The following is a 17,273-nucleotide window of genomic DNA, read 5'->3' on the forward strand; positions in this document are numbered from 1 at the left end:
GGGCCAAAACTGGCCAGCCAGAGGTTCCAATCTGGCCCGTGAGATGAATTTACAAAGTGCAAAATGCAAAAATTACCCTGAAGATATTAACAGTCAAGGGCATCAAACTCAAAAATAATAGCATAATAACCTAGAAATAATGACTCCAAATTTTCTTCTTGGTTTAACATGAGAAAAATAATATGACATTATGCCTATAAATAATGACAACACCAACTTATTGCAAAGAACATTAAATTTTGATATCCTTTAACAGTAAAATGTCAATAACCTGAACAAATATAAACAACCTGAAATGTCTAAAGAAAAATAAGTGCAATTTTAACATTATTCTGCCTGTTTTGTGCCTCGGTAGATCTGATCTGTAATGCACATGCATAAATCATAAGTTGAGGCATAATATTGATAAAATTGTACTTGTTTTTCTTCAGAAATGTCTTTTTTTTTTTTTCAGGTTATTCACATCTTTTTTATTTTGGATAGTGTGTAAAATGAAAATAGTTTCATCATTTAATGTTATTTTTTGCACTAAAAAATTTGGAGTTGTCATTATTTATAGGTTATTATGCTATTATTTTACTGGCCTGCTGGAGATCAAATTGGGCTGAATGTGGCCCCTGAAAGAAAATGAGTTTGACACCCCTGCTATAGATTATATGCAACAAACTTTGCAGTTTATCAGTATGAAGATTTATTTTGACTAAAAGATATGCAGATATTGGCTTAAAAAAAGCTCATGCCATTTAAAACCCCATACCCCAAGATGCATGAAAAACAGTGAAGGACATTTTATAATTCCATGACTGACAGGTTTGACATCCCTAATCTGGAGTATAAAATAAGCAAGGTGCAAGTTAGAAAATAAAGTGCAGAGCTTATTGTACTGTAAGTGTAATATTGCACTGTCAAAGTAATATAATAAACCGCAGTGTAGTATTGCACTGTAGATGTAAATGGCATCGTCCGTATAGCAGCATGTCAGTAATATTGATTCGTGTTGCAATGATAGCCTCATCTTTAAAGTCACAGCTAATAATGGTTGCATCTTAATTAACGTTTGGCTAATTTACTACAATTTTTTTTCCCATTATTATTATTATTATCATGTTTTAGAAAAGCAACTATAGTGCATGTGTAGTAGAGTAGCACGCGCCTCCAACATATAGAGCAGGGGTGTCAAACTCATTTTTGTTAAGGGGCCACATTCAGCTAAATTTGATCTGCAGTGGGCCGAACCAGTGAAATAAAAACATAATAATATATAAATAATGTCAACTCCAAACTTTCTTCTATGTTTTAGAGCAAAAAGGGTAAAATTATGTGATGAAAATGTTTACATCTACCAACTATCCTTTAAAACAATGTGAATAACATGAACAAACTGAAATTTCTTAAGAAAACTAACAATATTATGCTTCAGTTTATCATTTAAACATGGAAATTACAACTTACAGATCACAGTGGATCAACAAATACACAAAACATTCACTAACAGGCAGAAAATATTGTTAAAATTACACTTCAGACATTTCAAAATGTTCATATTTTTTTGAAATGTTAGTTTGTTTTAGTGTAAATACAGTAAAATGACATGAAAATTTTGACATTTACAAAGAGAAAAATTTGGAGTTGTGAGTATTTATGGGTTATTATGATAGTATTTTACTGATCCGACCCACTGGAGATTAAATTGGTCTGTATGTAGAACCTGAACTAAAATGATTCATATCTTGAGTGTAATTTTTGCATTTCACAAATTCATCCCGGGGGCCCGATTGAACCCTTTGGCGGCCCGGATTTGGCCCCCGAGCCGTATGTTTGACACCTGTGATATAGAGTACGGCATGGAAATATTGAGTAATTTCAGAATATTGAATATTTAGTAATAATGAGTAATGTTAGACATCAGTAGTTGGAGTGAAACTGTTATGAAGGTCCACAGTGCGGACTTCGTGCAGGACCGTGGGCAGTGGGCTGTGGTGGAGGCCGGTGCTTCGGAGGGGCTGGACCCGGCCCAGAGCGTCTCTTCTGCCGCGGAGATAAACTGTAACTCCGCCCCCTGCTCCTCCGTGGAGTCGCAGTCAAGGATGTTGGAAGAGAGAAAGAGGGAAGTAGTGTCAGACAGGCGGACAGTATCCACTGAACCGAGGCATTTCGGACAAAAACCACCTGCTAATGAATAATAAAGCAGCTGTTTCGTCTCTGAGGTAAGTAAACCGGGCTTTCTGGGGAGGTAACGTCCGCTTTTGTGTTGTTAAAGACATTAAAAGTTAGCGTTAACTTCCAAGTGTTGGAGTAAACGGTCGATATCGAGGTTTTAACAAATGAAAAAAAGAATGGAAATTGTCTCAAATCTGCCTCTTTAAGTAGTCTAATAAAGGTATGTTTATCACTGGGAGAGTTAAAGAAAGGATAAAAAGACCGCTAATGACATTTCCAGTGTTAGCTAGCTTACTTACTAGTCAAACCGCCGAACGCATGTCTCAGCAAGCCCTTTGTTGCACTACCCGCCCCGACAAAAACACACCAACAGTAGTATTCAGCTCTAGTTTCACCCTGTTATTCATTTAAAGTATTTACTAACACCTCTTATCGTCAAATTCATGTGGCGTTACACCCCTCCAAGACTGACAGAGGGAGTGTTCAGAGCAGAATCTAAAGAGGAGTCACTAAATATACCAGGGGTGTCAAACGCACTTTAGTTCAAGGGTCACATCCATTCAGCCCAATATGAGCTCAAACAGGCAAGGAATAGAATAATAACCTAGAAATAATAACTACAAAAATGTTCTTTTTTTAATATATAGTTTATTTATCATTTGCCAGTTTTAGAAAGATGAAGATCTTCAGCAAATAATAACAAACTTTGCAAGGTATGTAAAATTACAAATATTTAACATAAAACATGAAAAACATATCACATAACTTGCCAGGGGGTGTAGGGGTTTACAAAAAAAAATGCCAAAATGTTTACAGATGTTCACAGTTCTTGTTGCCCTTTGGTTAAGAGAAAACTTAATTGAGTCGATGTACTGTTTGACCTCACTGTGAAAAGCAATAAAAGAAGTTTTTTGATGAGAGAAGTTGCATTTGTGAATGTGGAATTTTGCCAAAAGAATAAGGTTAATAATGATTGTTTCATTAGAATTGGTCTTATTTCTATTAAGATCAAAGAGGCCAAAAAGCACATCTCTCCAAAACAAATTGAAATCTTTTTCAATGTATCTAGCAACAAAATTACGAATATCAAACCAAAAGCTTTGGACATCCGGGCAGTGCCAAAATAAATGAGAAACTGTTTCAGTGTTCACAGAACAGAAATACAAAAATGTTCTCTGTTTTAATGTGAAAAAGTAAAAGTGTATCTACAAAGCCACAAAACTACTAGTAACAGGCATAATATTGTTAAAATTGCACTTATTTTTCTTCAGAATTTTAAGGTTCATGGTTGTTAATCACATTTTTTGTGAACGGATCATGTGTATGTATTTTCATCATGCAATTGAAGTTTTTTCACACTAACAGAGTCATCTTGAAATTGAAGGGGTTTTATGTGACCCCTGAACCTTAACTGTTAATACTGAATTTTCCGTGTATTATCTGCGCTTCAAAAAATGTAATCCTTTGGGCAGTCTAGTTTTGCCCATGGTTTGCATGTCTGACCACTTTGAAATATACAGTATCTGTGGTTACTGTGGTTATAGCACAGAAACACACATTTGAAACATGACAGAAATAAGTCACTGGGTACATGTATCAGAAGTGTCAAACTCATTTTAGTTCAGGCATCACATATTGTTTTCAAGCAGGTCAGGCCAGTAACATAATAGCATAACAACAAATAAATTATGACAAATCCAATTTTTTTGTCTTTGTTTTAGTGCAAAAAAGTGCATTATGAATAATCTGAACATCCACAAAGAACCAGAATTTTCTTAATTTAAAAATTATGTTATAGTTTAGTGACTTGACACTACATAGAACTATTTCTGTAGTAATCTCCAGATTAACATTCCTCTACATTCAACCTTTACTAAGTGATTATCAATGTTAATTTTAGTAATGGAAAATGCATTTTGCATTTTTCAGTGAAAATCAGGTATTTTTATTGGAAATGCCCTTTATAATTTACTGATGTAGATGTTCATCATTGCTCAGAGTACATTCAAAGGTTGTTGTATTACAACAGAGAAAATTGAAGAAGTGACTTTTGCAGCATCGTTAAATGAACATAAATGAAGTGTCTACAACCACTGTCATATGTCAGACTACGTGGGAGTTATTGGTGAAGCAGTGTTGTACAAGATGATGGTGTCTCCATCTTCACTACAGAGCTTCTGAACATCCAAATAGGTTATATCTGATGACAAGGAACAGTTCAAGGGTTATGTAACATTTCAGATCTGTTTAGGTGTTTGAGGGTTAAAAAGTGCAAGTTTACTTGTGTGTCACTGTCCTTAAGTTACCTCTCCCTCTTTCAGAACTGCCCAATTCTGAGCTAGTTTTTATCTACTGGGTTGTCAGCATCATGCTTTAAGAAATGTTGTCCGTGATGCAGATTTCCAGACAGGTGTATGTGTGTGTGAATCAACAAAATATACTTGTAATATCTGATTCATGTTATTCCATTTATTTAGACCATTTGTGCAAATTTACTAATAATGTATCAAGTATAAACATAAATTGAAAACGCTATTATAAATAAAACAGATATAGGCCTAAAATGCGACATATGTCAGGTACTGTTTGACATGATTCTTCCAGTAGCAGTAAAAGAGGTGAGTGAGCTTGGAGTGTGTTGTGGAAACTGGTCTATGACATAATTTGCAAAGTCTGTTTTTCTGATTTATGTCAGATGTCTCCTACCCAAAAATCATTACCATGTGAAAGAAGTAGCTCCTCCTTTCTGTGAAGTTTGCTTTCCTTGGCACATGTGCTGGCTGCTGAAAAAATATGTGACTTGCAACACAACAAAATAACCATTAGAGCATAATACAAATGAAAGATTTTTTTCAGTCATCACAACAAACACATTGTCATGACCTGCAGTTCTGCTCCAGACCTGTTCCAATATTGCTCCAGATAGATTCCATACATATTTAATTTTACAGAAAGTGACAAAGGCTGCATCCCCTTGTATGGTTGTATCTGTTGTATGTGCATGTCTTCGCATACAAAGGAATCGTGAATAATGGGGAAGTATTGCACAGCGTGCATTTGCGCATCATGCTGACTTTGTGTAACAGTGAATGCAAACCAAAAAGGAGGAAATAGATTTTGTACATATATAGTAGGCCTGTTTTTTAAGTTGTACAGTGAACAGCTGCATCTGCATGCTTGAGCTGGCAAATTGGAATCATCTGCACAGCTGTCTCCGCATTAGCCTGCTGAGTCAAGGGAAACTGTCAAGCACTGCTGATCACAATGTTTGTATTGTGTGACCGTAAGGAAATAAGGTTGAATTTCATTGGCCTTCTATACTAGAGGTCATGTGCCCTGTGATTGTTGCATTTCCATCAAAGGCATACTGCAACCCCTTGTCTTCTTTGGATTTCTATCAGACAATAACAGAAGTGGAAAAATGTCTAAATAATATCAGTGCTTTTAAATTTTTCTCATATTTTCCCTCTAGGGGCTTTATTCCATGATCTTATCTGTTATCCACACCAGTGCCAAAACACGCCCAGGAATCGTTGTGCTTTATTTCCTTTTATAATAACAGCACCCTTCAGTAACGGGAGAATCAGGCTGCAGGCCAGGCTGCTGGATTTTTTCCCCAGCTCTCCCATGCTAACACTCATTCCACAGAATCATAAAACATTATCTTAAAATATTAAGATGCACCGGAAATGCTTTGAAACTCACAGACTCATAACCCTTAAAAGGTTTTCTGTGGGTTTTCTATAAAAGTCCCAGTGGAGCAGTGATAAGTTTTTAGAGACCATTTACTGCTCATTATTTTCCATGTCTTATGATTTGATGTTGATTCACATGTTTGGTCATGATCTGTGCAGCACTCTATTCAAACACTGTATTCAGTTTGTTATAGAGTGGGACTCTACTTTTTAAAATTTTTCTTCCCTTTCAACAACCAGTCCAGTGGTGCAGAATTACTGGACTTGGCTGCTTTTTTTTGGGGGGGGAGGCTACATGCAGACATTCATACACTTGTTGCATCAGTGATAGAGGAAAAACAAAAGCAGGCTTTGTATTCCAGTACCTTGATATGCGCATACAGCATATGAAAATTGGCTATTTGGGTCACATCTTTGGAACTGTCAGGAACGTTGGTGGACTGGGAACAAGGCTGTTGCCGAGGTATTCCCATAGTAGTTTCCTGTAATGCATGTTTAGACATGCATATTCTTGGAAGCTGTGTGAAAACTCTCCAGAATAGTTCAGCTTCTCAACAGATACCATTATATGCATCTTCAAACAGCTTTGAAATGGATCTATTGATTTGTCTACACACACCGAAATACCCTCATCAGCCAAAGGAGGGTAAGAAGATGTTTAAGGAGCGGAGGTTCTGTTTAATGTCTTAATTGTGCAGAAATATTGTGGCTGAAAGTGAAGAATGAGTGGGCAGATTTGATTGTTGACTGTTTAGAGCACAGAAACTTCCACAGACACCACTGAAACTATCACCCTCCTACGCCTTTAGTAGCATTCAACTGTTCAAGCTCCTGCTGCTGGCATGACGACACTCTGCTCAGTCATGCCCAGATTGTGCTCTACACGCTCATCAACAGAGCTGACGGATCAAACCAGACTGCATTTTTTTTAAAAACCCTGCTTTACTTACTATTTCAATGCTGCCATCAATGGTTTTGATTATCTTAAGAAGGCCTTGTTGGATCAGTGCACTCTTCTTCATCCTTGAGGCTTTCAGCCAGTTGTTTTTTCTGAAGATAAAAGCACACTTGCTGGCTGCCAGCCCAAATTCTGCAGAGCCCTTTCACACTCAGTCCGATTTGATATCCCATCCTTCAACAGCATAGGCCACACATACTACTATTACTGTGTGTTCTTGTTGAACATCATTGCATGATAAAGCAAGGAGTTTGACAGTGTATTGTTATTATTCTTTGTAAATAAGGATGAAGACCCACCAACCCAACTGCCTATCATTGCCAGAAATGGTAGCCCGACTGATCAGGTGGCTCCCGTCTCCCTGACATGGTCAAAAAAGTGTTAAGAACACACCAAATTGACTACCGACTGGAGCGTGTGTTCTGCGCTTGCACGAGACGTAAAACCAGAAATGACAGAACATCTATCCAGAACAAAACACAGAGCCCACTGTCGTCAGTCTTTGTCAGCAGAGAGTGTTGAGTAGTCAGGAAGGGTTGTTGTTGTACTCGTTAAATGGATGGCTAGTAAAAAGAAGATGCTGGCGTTGACGTTGCTTTTTAAAAATTTTCTAAGCAAGTGAGTGCATGCATTTTTCTTTTTCCAATGGTTCATGCCCACTCCACAAGCACCTTTGGTTTGCTGTATACCAGTAGCTCCCTGTAAAAAATTTTTTTTTCAAATCATAAACGTAAAATTCAAAATGAATGAGTCCTTTTAGCCTGATGTGTCTTATATAAGTCTCCTTGCAGACCCTAACACAGTTATGAGTCCCACACACTCATTTGCACTTCCTTGTCCACACAGACTGATTGTATGTGTGAGACATTAAATATGTGTGAGAATGAGAACGGTTTCAGAGCACAGATTCCCTACTTGGTTGAACTTAACCAGTGCCAAGGAGGTAAATCAATCAGCCGTGTCTCTTGGATTGTTTTTTTTTCTGTCAGCAGAATTATGACCAAACTACAGCACTTACTTTCATGAAACTTCATGGAAGGCTAAGCCAAAGAGAGATGCTTTTAAATATAACAGCAGATCCTTAAATAAGGGACAGATCATATAATTTTTTTTCAAGTTTCACAACATTTCCAGAATTACTGGACTGTGGGGCTTTGAAGTGTAATGCTTTACAACACCCTTGTATTTTTAATAATAGAATATTCACAGTTGCCCTTATTACTCGTTGCTCTTCTCTCACACTTGGCTTCATAATTTTGATCTCACTCTGTTCTGTAAACATATGAGTAATTCAGCGTGTGAAGTTGTCTTTAAATGATCATAAGGTTGCTGTGCCCATACATAAATGTATTTTTAACACATTGCATCTATTTGGCAGGGAATATGTGCTTAAAACTTTGTGGATAGTAAAAAGAAGAAATGATGTGGCAGTCTGTAGGTCACTTCCTTCCTCAGTTGACATTGGAACGTTTCAGAATATTTTCCACCATAACTTTTAGACACACAAATGCAGATGATGGAGTTTCTGAAAAATACTTATTCATTGTTGGATGACAGAATATGGGAGACAGTCATCTGAATTTGAAAAGTTTCATCAAGAAAGCGTACAAAGAGGACCTCAAGTGACTGGCTAAAGGAAGGATGTTATTGTGTAACAGTGTCTAGTGCCCACATCTCCACTGTCATACTCTTAAGGGACTAAAACACCACAAATGGGCAATAATCAGCACCTGGTTCAATGCTGTTTTGATACTTAAATGTGAGATGATTTTAAAGCAATAGTATGTAACATTTTTTTAAAAATATATAAAAATAACCAGGCCTAGGGTATATATTGTTGATATTTACACCTGAATTTTATTAAATATTTCCAAAAATAGTATTAAAATTTAGAGACATTCATCATTTTGCTTGGTCCACTTTATTTGGTCACGTGTTAAAGATGACTTGGTAAAAGAGTTAAGTTTTGATAGCAGGCAATTTTTAAGTTTTGATTTTAGTTTATTAGCTTGGTAATGAAGAAAAATGTATAGGATAGTGATAATTTTTAAAGGGTATATTTTCAAACAATTTGTATAAGAAAAACTTGCATGTTTCACATAGTTCACCTTGCTGCAGGGTGTTACTGAATCTGAAATGATTACCAAAGACACACCAGACCTTTAACTTAAAGCCTTTTGCCAGTATATAATTGCACTGGCTGATATTGCATTTACACCTAATTCCATTGCCTGTCGTTGTTGTCATATTATTTTACTAATGTTTACATTTAATGTCACTTGTGACTATTTCATTGGATTAAAATGATGTGACCTCATGTGAATTAAACTTTATAGATTGACCTTAACTTTAAAGTTGTTAAATTTCATCAATTGATAAATTTTTATCAATCCCATATACTATATGTATATATATATATATATATATATATATAGATAGATAGATAGATAGATAGATAGATATGTGTGTGTGTGTGTGTGCGCTCATATGTATATGCGCAAAAAGTTGTGCACAAGCACTACCTACAGGAGTAAATGTCACATCCCAATAAGAATGAAGACAGCCAGATAGCAAATTGGTCACTTGAAAACTCAGTGGATGCATGGCTCAGCAGGTAACGCATCTGACTCTAATGTGGAAGACCTAGAGTCAATTCCTACGGAAGCGTATTGCATTCACAAAAAAAAATAATTTCGGCTCTGTTTTTCTGAATTAATGAGATAATTATCTCATAATTACGAGAAAAAATAAGTTTAAAAAAAAAATCGGCGCTGTTTTTCTGAGTTTATGAGATACTGTTTCCTGAAAAAAAAAAAAAAAAAGCTCTGTTTTTATGAGTTTACGAGATACTGTTTTCCGAAGAAAAAAAAAAAAAAGCTCTGTTTTTCTGAGTTTATGAGATACTGTTTTCCAAAAAAAAAAAAAAAGCTCTGTTTTTATGAGTTTGAGATACTGTTTCCTGAAAAAAAAAAAAAAAGCTCTGTTTTTATGAGTTTACGAGATACTGTTTTCCGAAAAAAAAAAAAAAAGCTCTGTTTTTATGAGTTTACGAGATACTGTTTTCCGGAAAAAAAAAGCTCTGTTTTTATGAGTTTACGAGATACTGTTTTCCGGGAAAAAAAAAAGCTCTGTTTTTATGAGTTTACGAGATACTGTTTTCTGAAAAAAAATAAAATGTGGCTGTGTTTCTCTGTCAGTGGGACAGTGGTCCCTGGTCCAGGCAGGAGCTCCTTCTATCTGTGCTGCTGAAAGCCTCTCGGGGGAGCGTGAAGTTGTTTCCGTTCTCGTAACCGGTTCCGATTACGGATCATGGAACTAGTTTCGTTCACAGAAATCAGAACCAAGCCCCGCTTCGTGCACGGATCAAGCCCTTCAAGCACACCGGCGCTCGGAGCCTGTAACCCGGCTTCCTGACAGGGCACGACCGCGGTGATGGGAGTTGGCATTAATGAAGTCAAATAAAATGACATTCACCAGCATTAAAGAAAATATACACAGCAGAAGAGTGCAAATGTGGATTCATTTATTTGTCAGACCTGATGGAAAGCATTAGTCAGAACTAGATCTATGGAGGAGCGGCTTGGTGTACCGGTTCGTCCCCCCTCCAATAACTTTCCATCAGGTCCAGGTGGACAGCTATCCGCTCCCCGGTGTGTAAGCCGGACTGGAGCGGGTGGATGGAGCAGCTCAACTCGACAGAACAGCGGCGCTCGGAGCCTGTAGCCCAGCTTCCTGACAGGACAGGACGCGGTGATGGGAGTTGGCATTAATGAAGTCAAATAAAATGACATTCACCATGATTAAAGAAAATATGCGTCTTGGTGTCCCGGTTCACCCCCCACCCCCGGACAGCTTTCCATCAGGTCCAGGTGGAAAGCTATGGGGGTGGGGGGTGAACCGGGGCACCAAGAGCTCCTCCACGGATCTAGTTCTGACTAATGCGTTCCATTAGGTCCGACAAATAAATGAATACACATTTGCACTCTTCTGCTGTGTATATTTTCTTTAATGCTGGTGAATGTCATTTTATTTGACTTCATTAATGCCAGGACCTGGAGTACGCTGCTGACACCATCCTGCTCAGCACATCCTACAGTCAGCTGACAGATGCTCTGGGCAGTTACAGTGAAGAGGCACAGAAGCTTGGCCTCCAAGTGAACTGGACAAAAACCAACCTCACGCATGTCGGTGATGGGCCAGATCCACCTCCCTTGCAGCTTAGTAATGACATTGTAGAACCTGTCAAGAGCTTTGTGTATCTGGGGTGATGACAGACAACGGGGACCTAAAACCAGAGGTTACCCGCAGAAGGGCCCTGGCAGCATCAGCTCTGCAGTCTCTCTGGAAACCACTGTGGCAGAACCAGACCATCTCACGCAGGACGAAGCTCTGGATCTACAACTCTGCCGTCCTCTCCATCCTGCTCTATGGCTCGGAAACATGGCCCTTAAACCAGACTCTGGCTGCCAGAATAGATGGCTTTGATAGCAGGGCTCTCAGAACCATCGAAAACATCAGGTGGACCCGGCGGGTTTCCAATCAGGTGCTTGGAGCCTGCACACGCCAGCCCAAAGCATCCAGCCTGGCCGCGCAACGTCGCCCCCGCTGGTTCGGTCATGTCCTCCGCCTCCCTCCTGACCATCCAACAAGAGCCATCCTTCAGTTTGACCCAAAGGCCGCAGACTGGAAACGACCACAAGGCAAGTCCCGCACCCGATGGCTCGACGTCATTGCAGGCGACCTCCAACAACATGGAGTTACCATGGAGGACGCAGAGCAGCTGGCACAAGACCACCAGCCATGGAAAACACTGGTTCACCTGGTCGGCCCAATGCACCGGGACAGGACACCCGCCCCATGGCAGGAGTCCTAGTAGTAGTGGTAGTCATTAATGCCAACTCCCATCACCGCGTCCTGTCCTGTCAGGAAGCCGGGCTACAGGCTCCGAGCGCCGGGGTTCTGTCGAGTTGAGCAGCTCCGTCCACCCGCTCCAGTCCGGCTTACACACCGGGGAGCGGATAGCTGTCCACCTGGACCTGATGGAAAGTTATTGGAGGGGGGACGAACCGGTACACCAAGCCGCTCCTCCATGGATCTAGTTCTGACTAATGCTTTCCATCAGGTCTGACAAATAAATGAATCCACATTTGCACTCTTCTGCTGTGTATATTTTCTTTAATGCTGGTGAATGTCATTTTATTTGACTTCATTAATGCCAACTCCCATCACCGCGGTCGTGCCCTGTCAGGAAGCCGGGTTCAGGCTCCGAGCGCCGGTGTGCTTGAAGGGCTTGATCCGTGCACGAAGCGGGGCTTGGTTCTGATTTCTGTGAACGAAACTAGTTCCATGATCCGTAATCGGAACCGGTTACGAGAACGGAAACAACTTCACGCTCCCCCGAGAGGCTTTCAGCAGCACAGATAGAAGGAGCTCCTGCCTGGACCAGGGACCACTGTCCCACTGACACAGAAACACAGCCACATTTTATTTTTTTTCAGAAAACAGTATCTCGTAAACTCATAAAAACAGAGCTTTTTTTTTTTTTTTTTCCGGAAAACAGTCTCTCGTAAACTCATAAAAACAGAGGTTTTTTTTTTTTTTTTTCCGGAAAACAGTATCTCGTAAACTCATAAAAACAGAGCTTTTTTTTTTTTTTTTTTCGGAAAACAGTATCTCGTAAACTCATAAAAACAGAATTTTTTTTTTTTTTTTTTTGGAAAACAGTATCTCGTAAAATCATAAAAACAGAGCTTTTTTTTTTTCAGGAAACAGTATCTCATAAACTCAGAAAAACAGAGCTTTTTTTTTTTTTTTTTCAGGAAACAGTATCTCATAAACTCAGAAAAACAGCGCCGATTTTTTTTTTAACTTATTTTTTCTCATAATTATGAGATAATTATCTCATTAATTCAGAAAAACAGAGCCGAAATTATTTTTTTTTTGTGAATGCAATACGCTTCCGTAAATTCCCAGTTCAAACGGGTATTTTTTTTTCTGCACTTTTTCAAACGGAAAGGTAAATCCGCCATTGGTATATACTTGTTGCAGTATCTGCTAAATGTATAAAAAGCAGGAGCTGGAGGGACTCTCTTAACTACAACTTGGCGAGGCTCACTGTTCTCACACACACTAAGCAGCAAGAACAACAGGCATTATTACTGTGGAGGCGCATTCTGTAGTGTCTCAGCCATTCCCCTGGCTCAGAAGTGAGAAAAATGCTAGAAATACACAGCGAGTGGAACTGTTTGTTTGCTTATGAAACAAGCACATTTGATATGTTTGTATTTTCACACGATGCACAGCTCTTCCTTAAGCTTCCATATAGTGCACTGAATCCAGTAGAATTTGTAGAGGATGACTGATCATTTTTACCGTCAGTTTACAGTCAAGCACATGTGCTGGGTTTCTCTAGCTAAGGGTATTAATGACTACTTACTCTAAATAAAACCCAATAAGGGGCTGCTATTATTAGAATGTAACTGCAGGTACAGCAGTTAATTCCAGATTCTCAGCTCTAGGGCTGAATACAAGACTTTGACACTTTGATGCCACCTGTTGAAGTGCTTAGATAATATTTAGCAAGATAAAATGTCTAATGTGATACCACAATTTCAGTACCAAAGGACAATGGTTCCGTAAACGCTTTCAGATTTAAAAAAAAAAAAAAAAGAGGTCGACCGATTATCGGCCAGGCCGATTATCAGCGCCGATATTTTGAAATGTGACGTATATTGGTATCGGCCTTTTTTTAAGCCAACGGGCCGATATTAAGAAGTCAATTTAAAACTGGGTTATTTTGGCTCAGATGCAGCTGCGCCCCTCTCTCTCTCTCTCTCTTTCTTTCTTTCTTTCTTTCTTTCTTTCTTGCTTTCTTTCTTGCTTTCTTTCTTGCTTTCTTTCTTTCTTTCTTTCCTGCACTATCCACCCCGCACCCTCTGATTGGTTGACGCGGAAGCTGTCTTCACACACACAGACTGGAACTGACTTGGGATGAGACTGTGTTCTACATACATTTTTCCCCATTACTAATACATAGTGTGCAGAGCGTTCAGAGCCAGATTGATGAACTAATTTTCTGGTAAAAGCTCATTAGACTTCACCTTAGTGTGCTTACCTGAAACAAGTGAACTGAGTTTTTTTATGCGCTCTCTCTTAATCACACACACATGATTTTCTGTCACACACTGTTTCCATCTCCATATTATCAGCAGTCTTCTTTTAACTAATTCTCAGACATGTCAGGAGGTAATATGTGTTAGCAGAGCTGCTGCTAATGTGTACTCTGCTCTGACGTTCTTCTGCTGCTCACTGAAACATTAGTAGTAGTTGTGAGATGTAGAGCACAGGGATGTTTAGTCCAGTTTCAGAAGAGTTTTCTGCGTTTACCTTTGACACATGTGTTTTCTCTCCGGAGCTTCTCACACGAGAAAACTTTCCCTCTCCGCGTTGTGTACCCCTTCTGCGTCGAAATCCAACACAGAAGGGGTACCCCCTGCGTCAAATAGTGCCGCTATGGGGCTCTGACCACATGCGTCGATTTCTGACTATTTGGGATGAGACTGTGTTGGTATGTAATGTAATAGTGTGTATCTGCGTTAAAGTCACATGAAGAACTCTATATTAGCCATATATATATATATATATATATATATATATAATAGCTATATATAGCTATTTATTTAAGCTTTTATTCAACTTTATAAGAGATGCTTCTGAGTCTAGGAAATCCATGCACTTCTGGAGCTATTATTTTCCATTTGTTTGATTAAATAAACATGCTTTAGGCATTTAAACAAAGTTCAGTTTTTGGATTATTCAAAATTTTTCACGCCAATTTTTACACTTTTACTGCAAATGAATATCGGCTCCAAACATCGGTTATCGGCCTCCTCTAACTACTAATAATCGGTATCAGCCCTGAAAAACCCATATTGGTCGATCTCTATTAAAAAATGTATTTGATGTTTCCCTGTGAACAGAGTTGGCAGAAGTGGGTCATGAATTACCATGTTTTACATCATTTTCCTCATGTGATGTATAAGGTTTTTTAAATATTTACATTTGTTTTATGTCTTTGTTTGTTCTTTTTTGTGTTTTTACATGTTTTGGTTTTGGATTTTTTTTTTTATCTTTGCATCTTGTTATATGTGCTTCTTGTTTTTTCTTTTAAATCTTGGTGCATCTTTTGTGTCATTCTGTCATCTAGGCTTTTTATGTTATACTTACTTATATGTTATTTGTGTTGTTAAATCTACCACTACCTACCACTTGTCTACATCTCACATGGCTCTGGTGTGGTCAATATTTAGAAGCTCTTCTAGAGAACATTCTACTCTTTTAATTAGAAAATTAAATTTTCTTATCAAATTTTCTTTTTATGCGTTTACTCTGACAGTTGGCAACCCAGTAAAAACAGTTCTGTAAGCCATTTTGTGTCCTGACCAAAAGTTTTGGAAAGGCAGCCTAAGGTATAATTTTCACCAGCAGTGTCTCCATAAAATATCAAACAAATTTGAGGCAAGGTTTTGAAAAAAGTTGCCAAGATGAAAATGTGCATCAGGTGTGTTGCCATAAACTGGTTAAGAGCAACTAAATTACACTGTGTCATGTTGTCAGAAAGTGGCAATATGAGCTATGTCAAAGTACAACATTGTTCATCGGGAATGATGCTGGGGATCAGCCAGCTGAAAAGCCCATGAGTGGTCTGTCTGACTGGCAGGATGCTCTCTGTTGGCAGTAGTAGGATTGGCATCCTCCTTTTGAGACTTCCTCTCAATATGTGAAAGAATAACAAACCTTTGGCTGTAATCATTCTTCAAAATGGCAAGATTTGACAAAGATACTCACCGTATTGTGTTGCTGATACCACCAAAACTGTTTTCCTCTCAATACTCTTGGAAATCGACAGTCACAGCATCCTGCGCTCAAGAATATAATTTGTTTTATGAACCAGCCAACTAGACAGATTTTTTTTACCCCAAGCCAGAAGGATAGTGGATGGTGTTGACATGTGAGACTAGGCAGGGAGGTAAATATTTGCTGTGCTAGAATTTATTTGAAAACCATTTAATTATTCACCTCAACTCCCTTTTGAGCAAAGCAAAAGCCACCTTATCCAGAAGTATAAGTTTTGACTATTTATGGAGAGGAAACCACACTGTTTAGAAACTTGCATCATGGCCAAGGTATCTGTATTGGCAGTGGTATTAAAAACCTCTGAACGACACTAGCCTACCAGCCCTACTAAGCTGACGGTTTTCTAATTTTTCTGATGTCCACTAAAGCATTAGATAGAGACTTGTAAAATACAGCAAACATAATAAGATAAATCAGTGGCATGATTAAAAACCGTTCCTCCACAATCAGCAGTACCTGAAACGTATCTCTTCTTTTCTTTATTACACTCTCTGATCACCTAAAACAAAGATTTCCCTTATGGTCAGAGGTGTAAACAAAACCACGAGCACAAACTGAAAATGACTCCTACAGATGCTTTTCATCTTGTTTTGTGCTGCCGTAGTGTAGCAGTCGAACTCGGTGTGAGTGAGCAGAAAATGAAATGCGATATTTTGCCCCCATGCTCTTAAATAGTGGGGTTTATGAGCTTGTGGCACTGATAGCCAATCACATTCTGAGAACTTTCACCTCGACTGAATGTGTCCAGACCTGCATGGCCATTGTCCAGCCACTCTCATGGCCTAGTTGGGGGATAACACTGCCTCTAGCTTTGGTCAAATGGGAGTACACACGCTAAAAAACACACTGACACATATTCAGGCAAGCATCTCCCACGGGGAAGAGGAGGAGCCATGGTGACGCCCTCAAAGGAACATGTGATACCACTAAACACTATAGGCGGTGTGGCTAATGAGCTCACACATACAGTACAGTACCTTGTACAGTTCCTCTGATTAGTATTCAAGAGAGGAGCTGTCTGAATGAACCAGTGAGTTATTGGACTACCAAGAGGCTGAAACATGCACAGACTCATGTAATAAATGGTACTTTCCATGTCATGTGATGACATTAGCAATAGTTGATGTCATTCTTGGTATTTTCCTTTCTGACACATGACTGGATGAGTGAATGTAAAGAAAGCTGGAGGAACTGTGGTGTGGAGATCTGTGTTTCAGCTGGCCGCTTTCAGAGCTTCACACCACTGTCAGTTACCTAAGAGTTACTATGGCATGACATGTAATCTATATTTACACATAACTTTTCATAAGCACAGGCTGGCGGCCTACCTGAGTAACAATTTGTGATCTGCTGAAGAGTGTTATGACCATTACCCTCTACTTCAAATCGGTGAAACATGCCTGTCCATGTGCAGCTGAGAGGCTTTGTCCACCTGAGTAAAGGGAGAGTTCATCAGTGTTGGAATAAAAAATATTGAGGTCAAAACATAAAATGTGCTGGTTGCACTGAAAGGGAACATCCTCATGTCATAGCTGCACAGTTAT

At 38.9% G+C, this 17,273-nt stretch overlaps 1 protein-coding gene across 1 annotated transcript in view; it reads left to right on the plus strand.

Moving 5' to 3' along the window:
- The first annotated feature begins 2,080 nt into the window (after positions 1-2,080).
- Positions 2,081-17,273, plus strand: part of LOC115420929 (inactive rhomboid protein 2) — a 42,969-nt gene continuing 27,776 nt past the window's right edge. The window contains exon 1 of the mRNA XM_030136559.1: positions 2,081-2,207. The gene's annotated coding sequence lies outside the window, so the exon portion shown is untranslated. The remainder of the gene's footprint in view (positions 2,208-17,273) is intronic.

This window comes from Sphaeramia orbicularis, chromosome 1 (genome assembly GCF_902148855.1).
Source record: "Sphaeramia orbicularis chromosome 1, fSphaOr1.1, whole genome shotgun sequence".
NCBI classification, from domain to species: Eukaryota; Metazoa; Chordata; class Actinopteri; order Kurtiformes; family Apogonidae; genus Sphaeramia; species Sphaeramia orbicularis.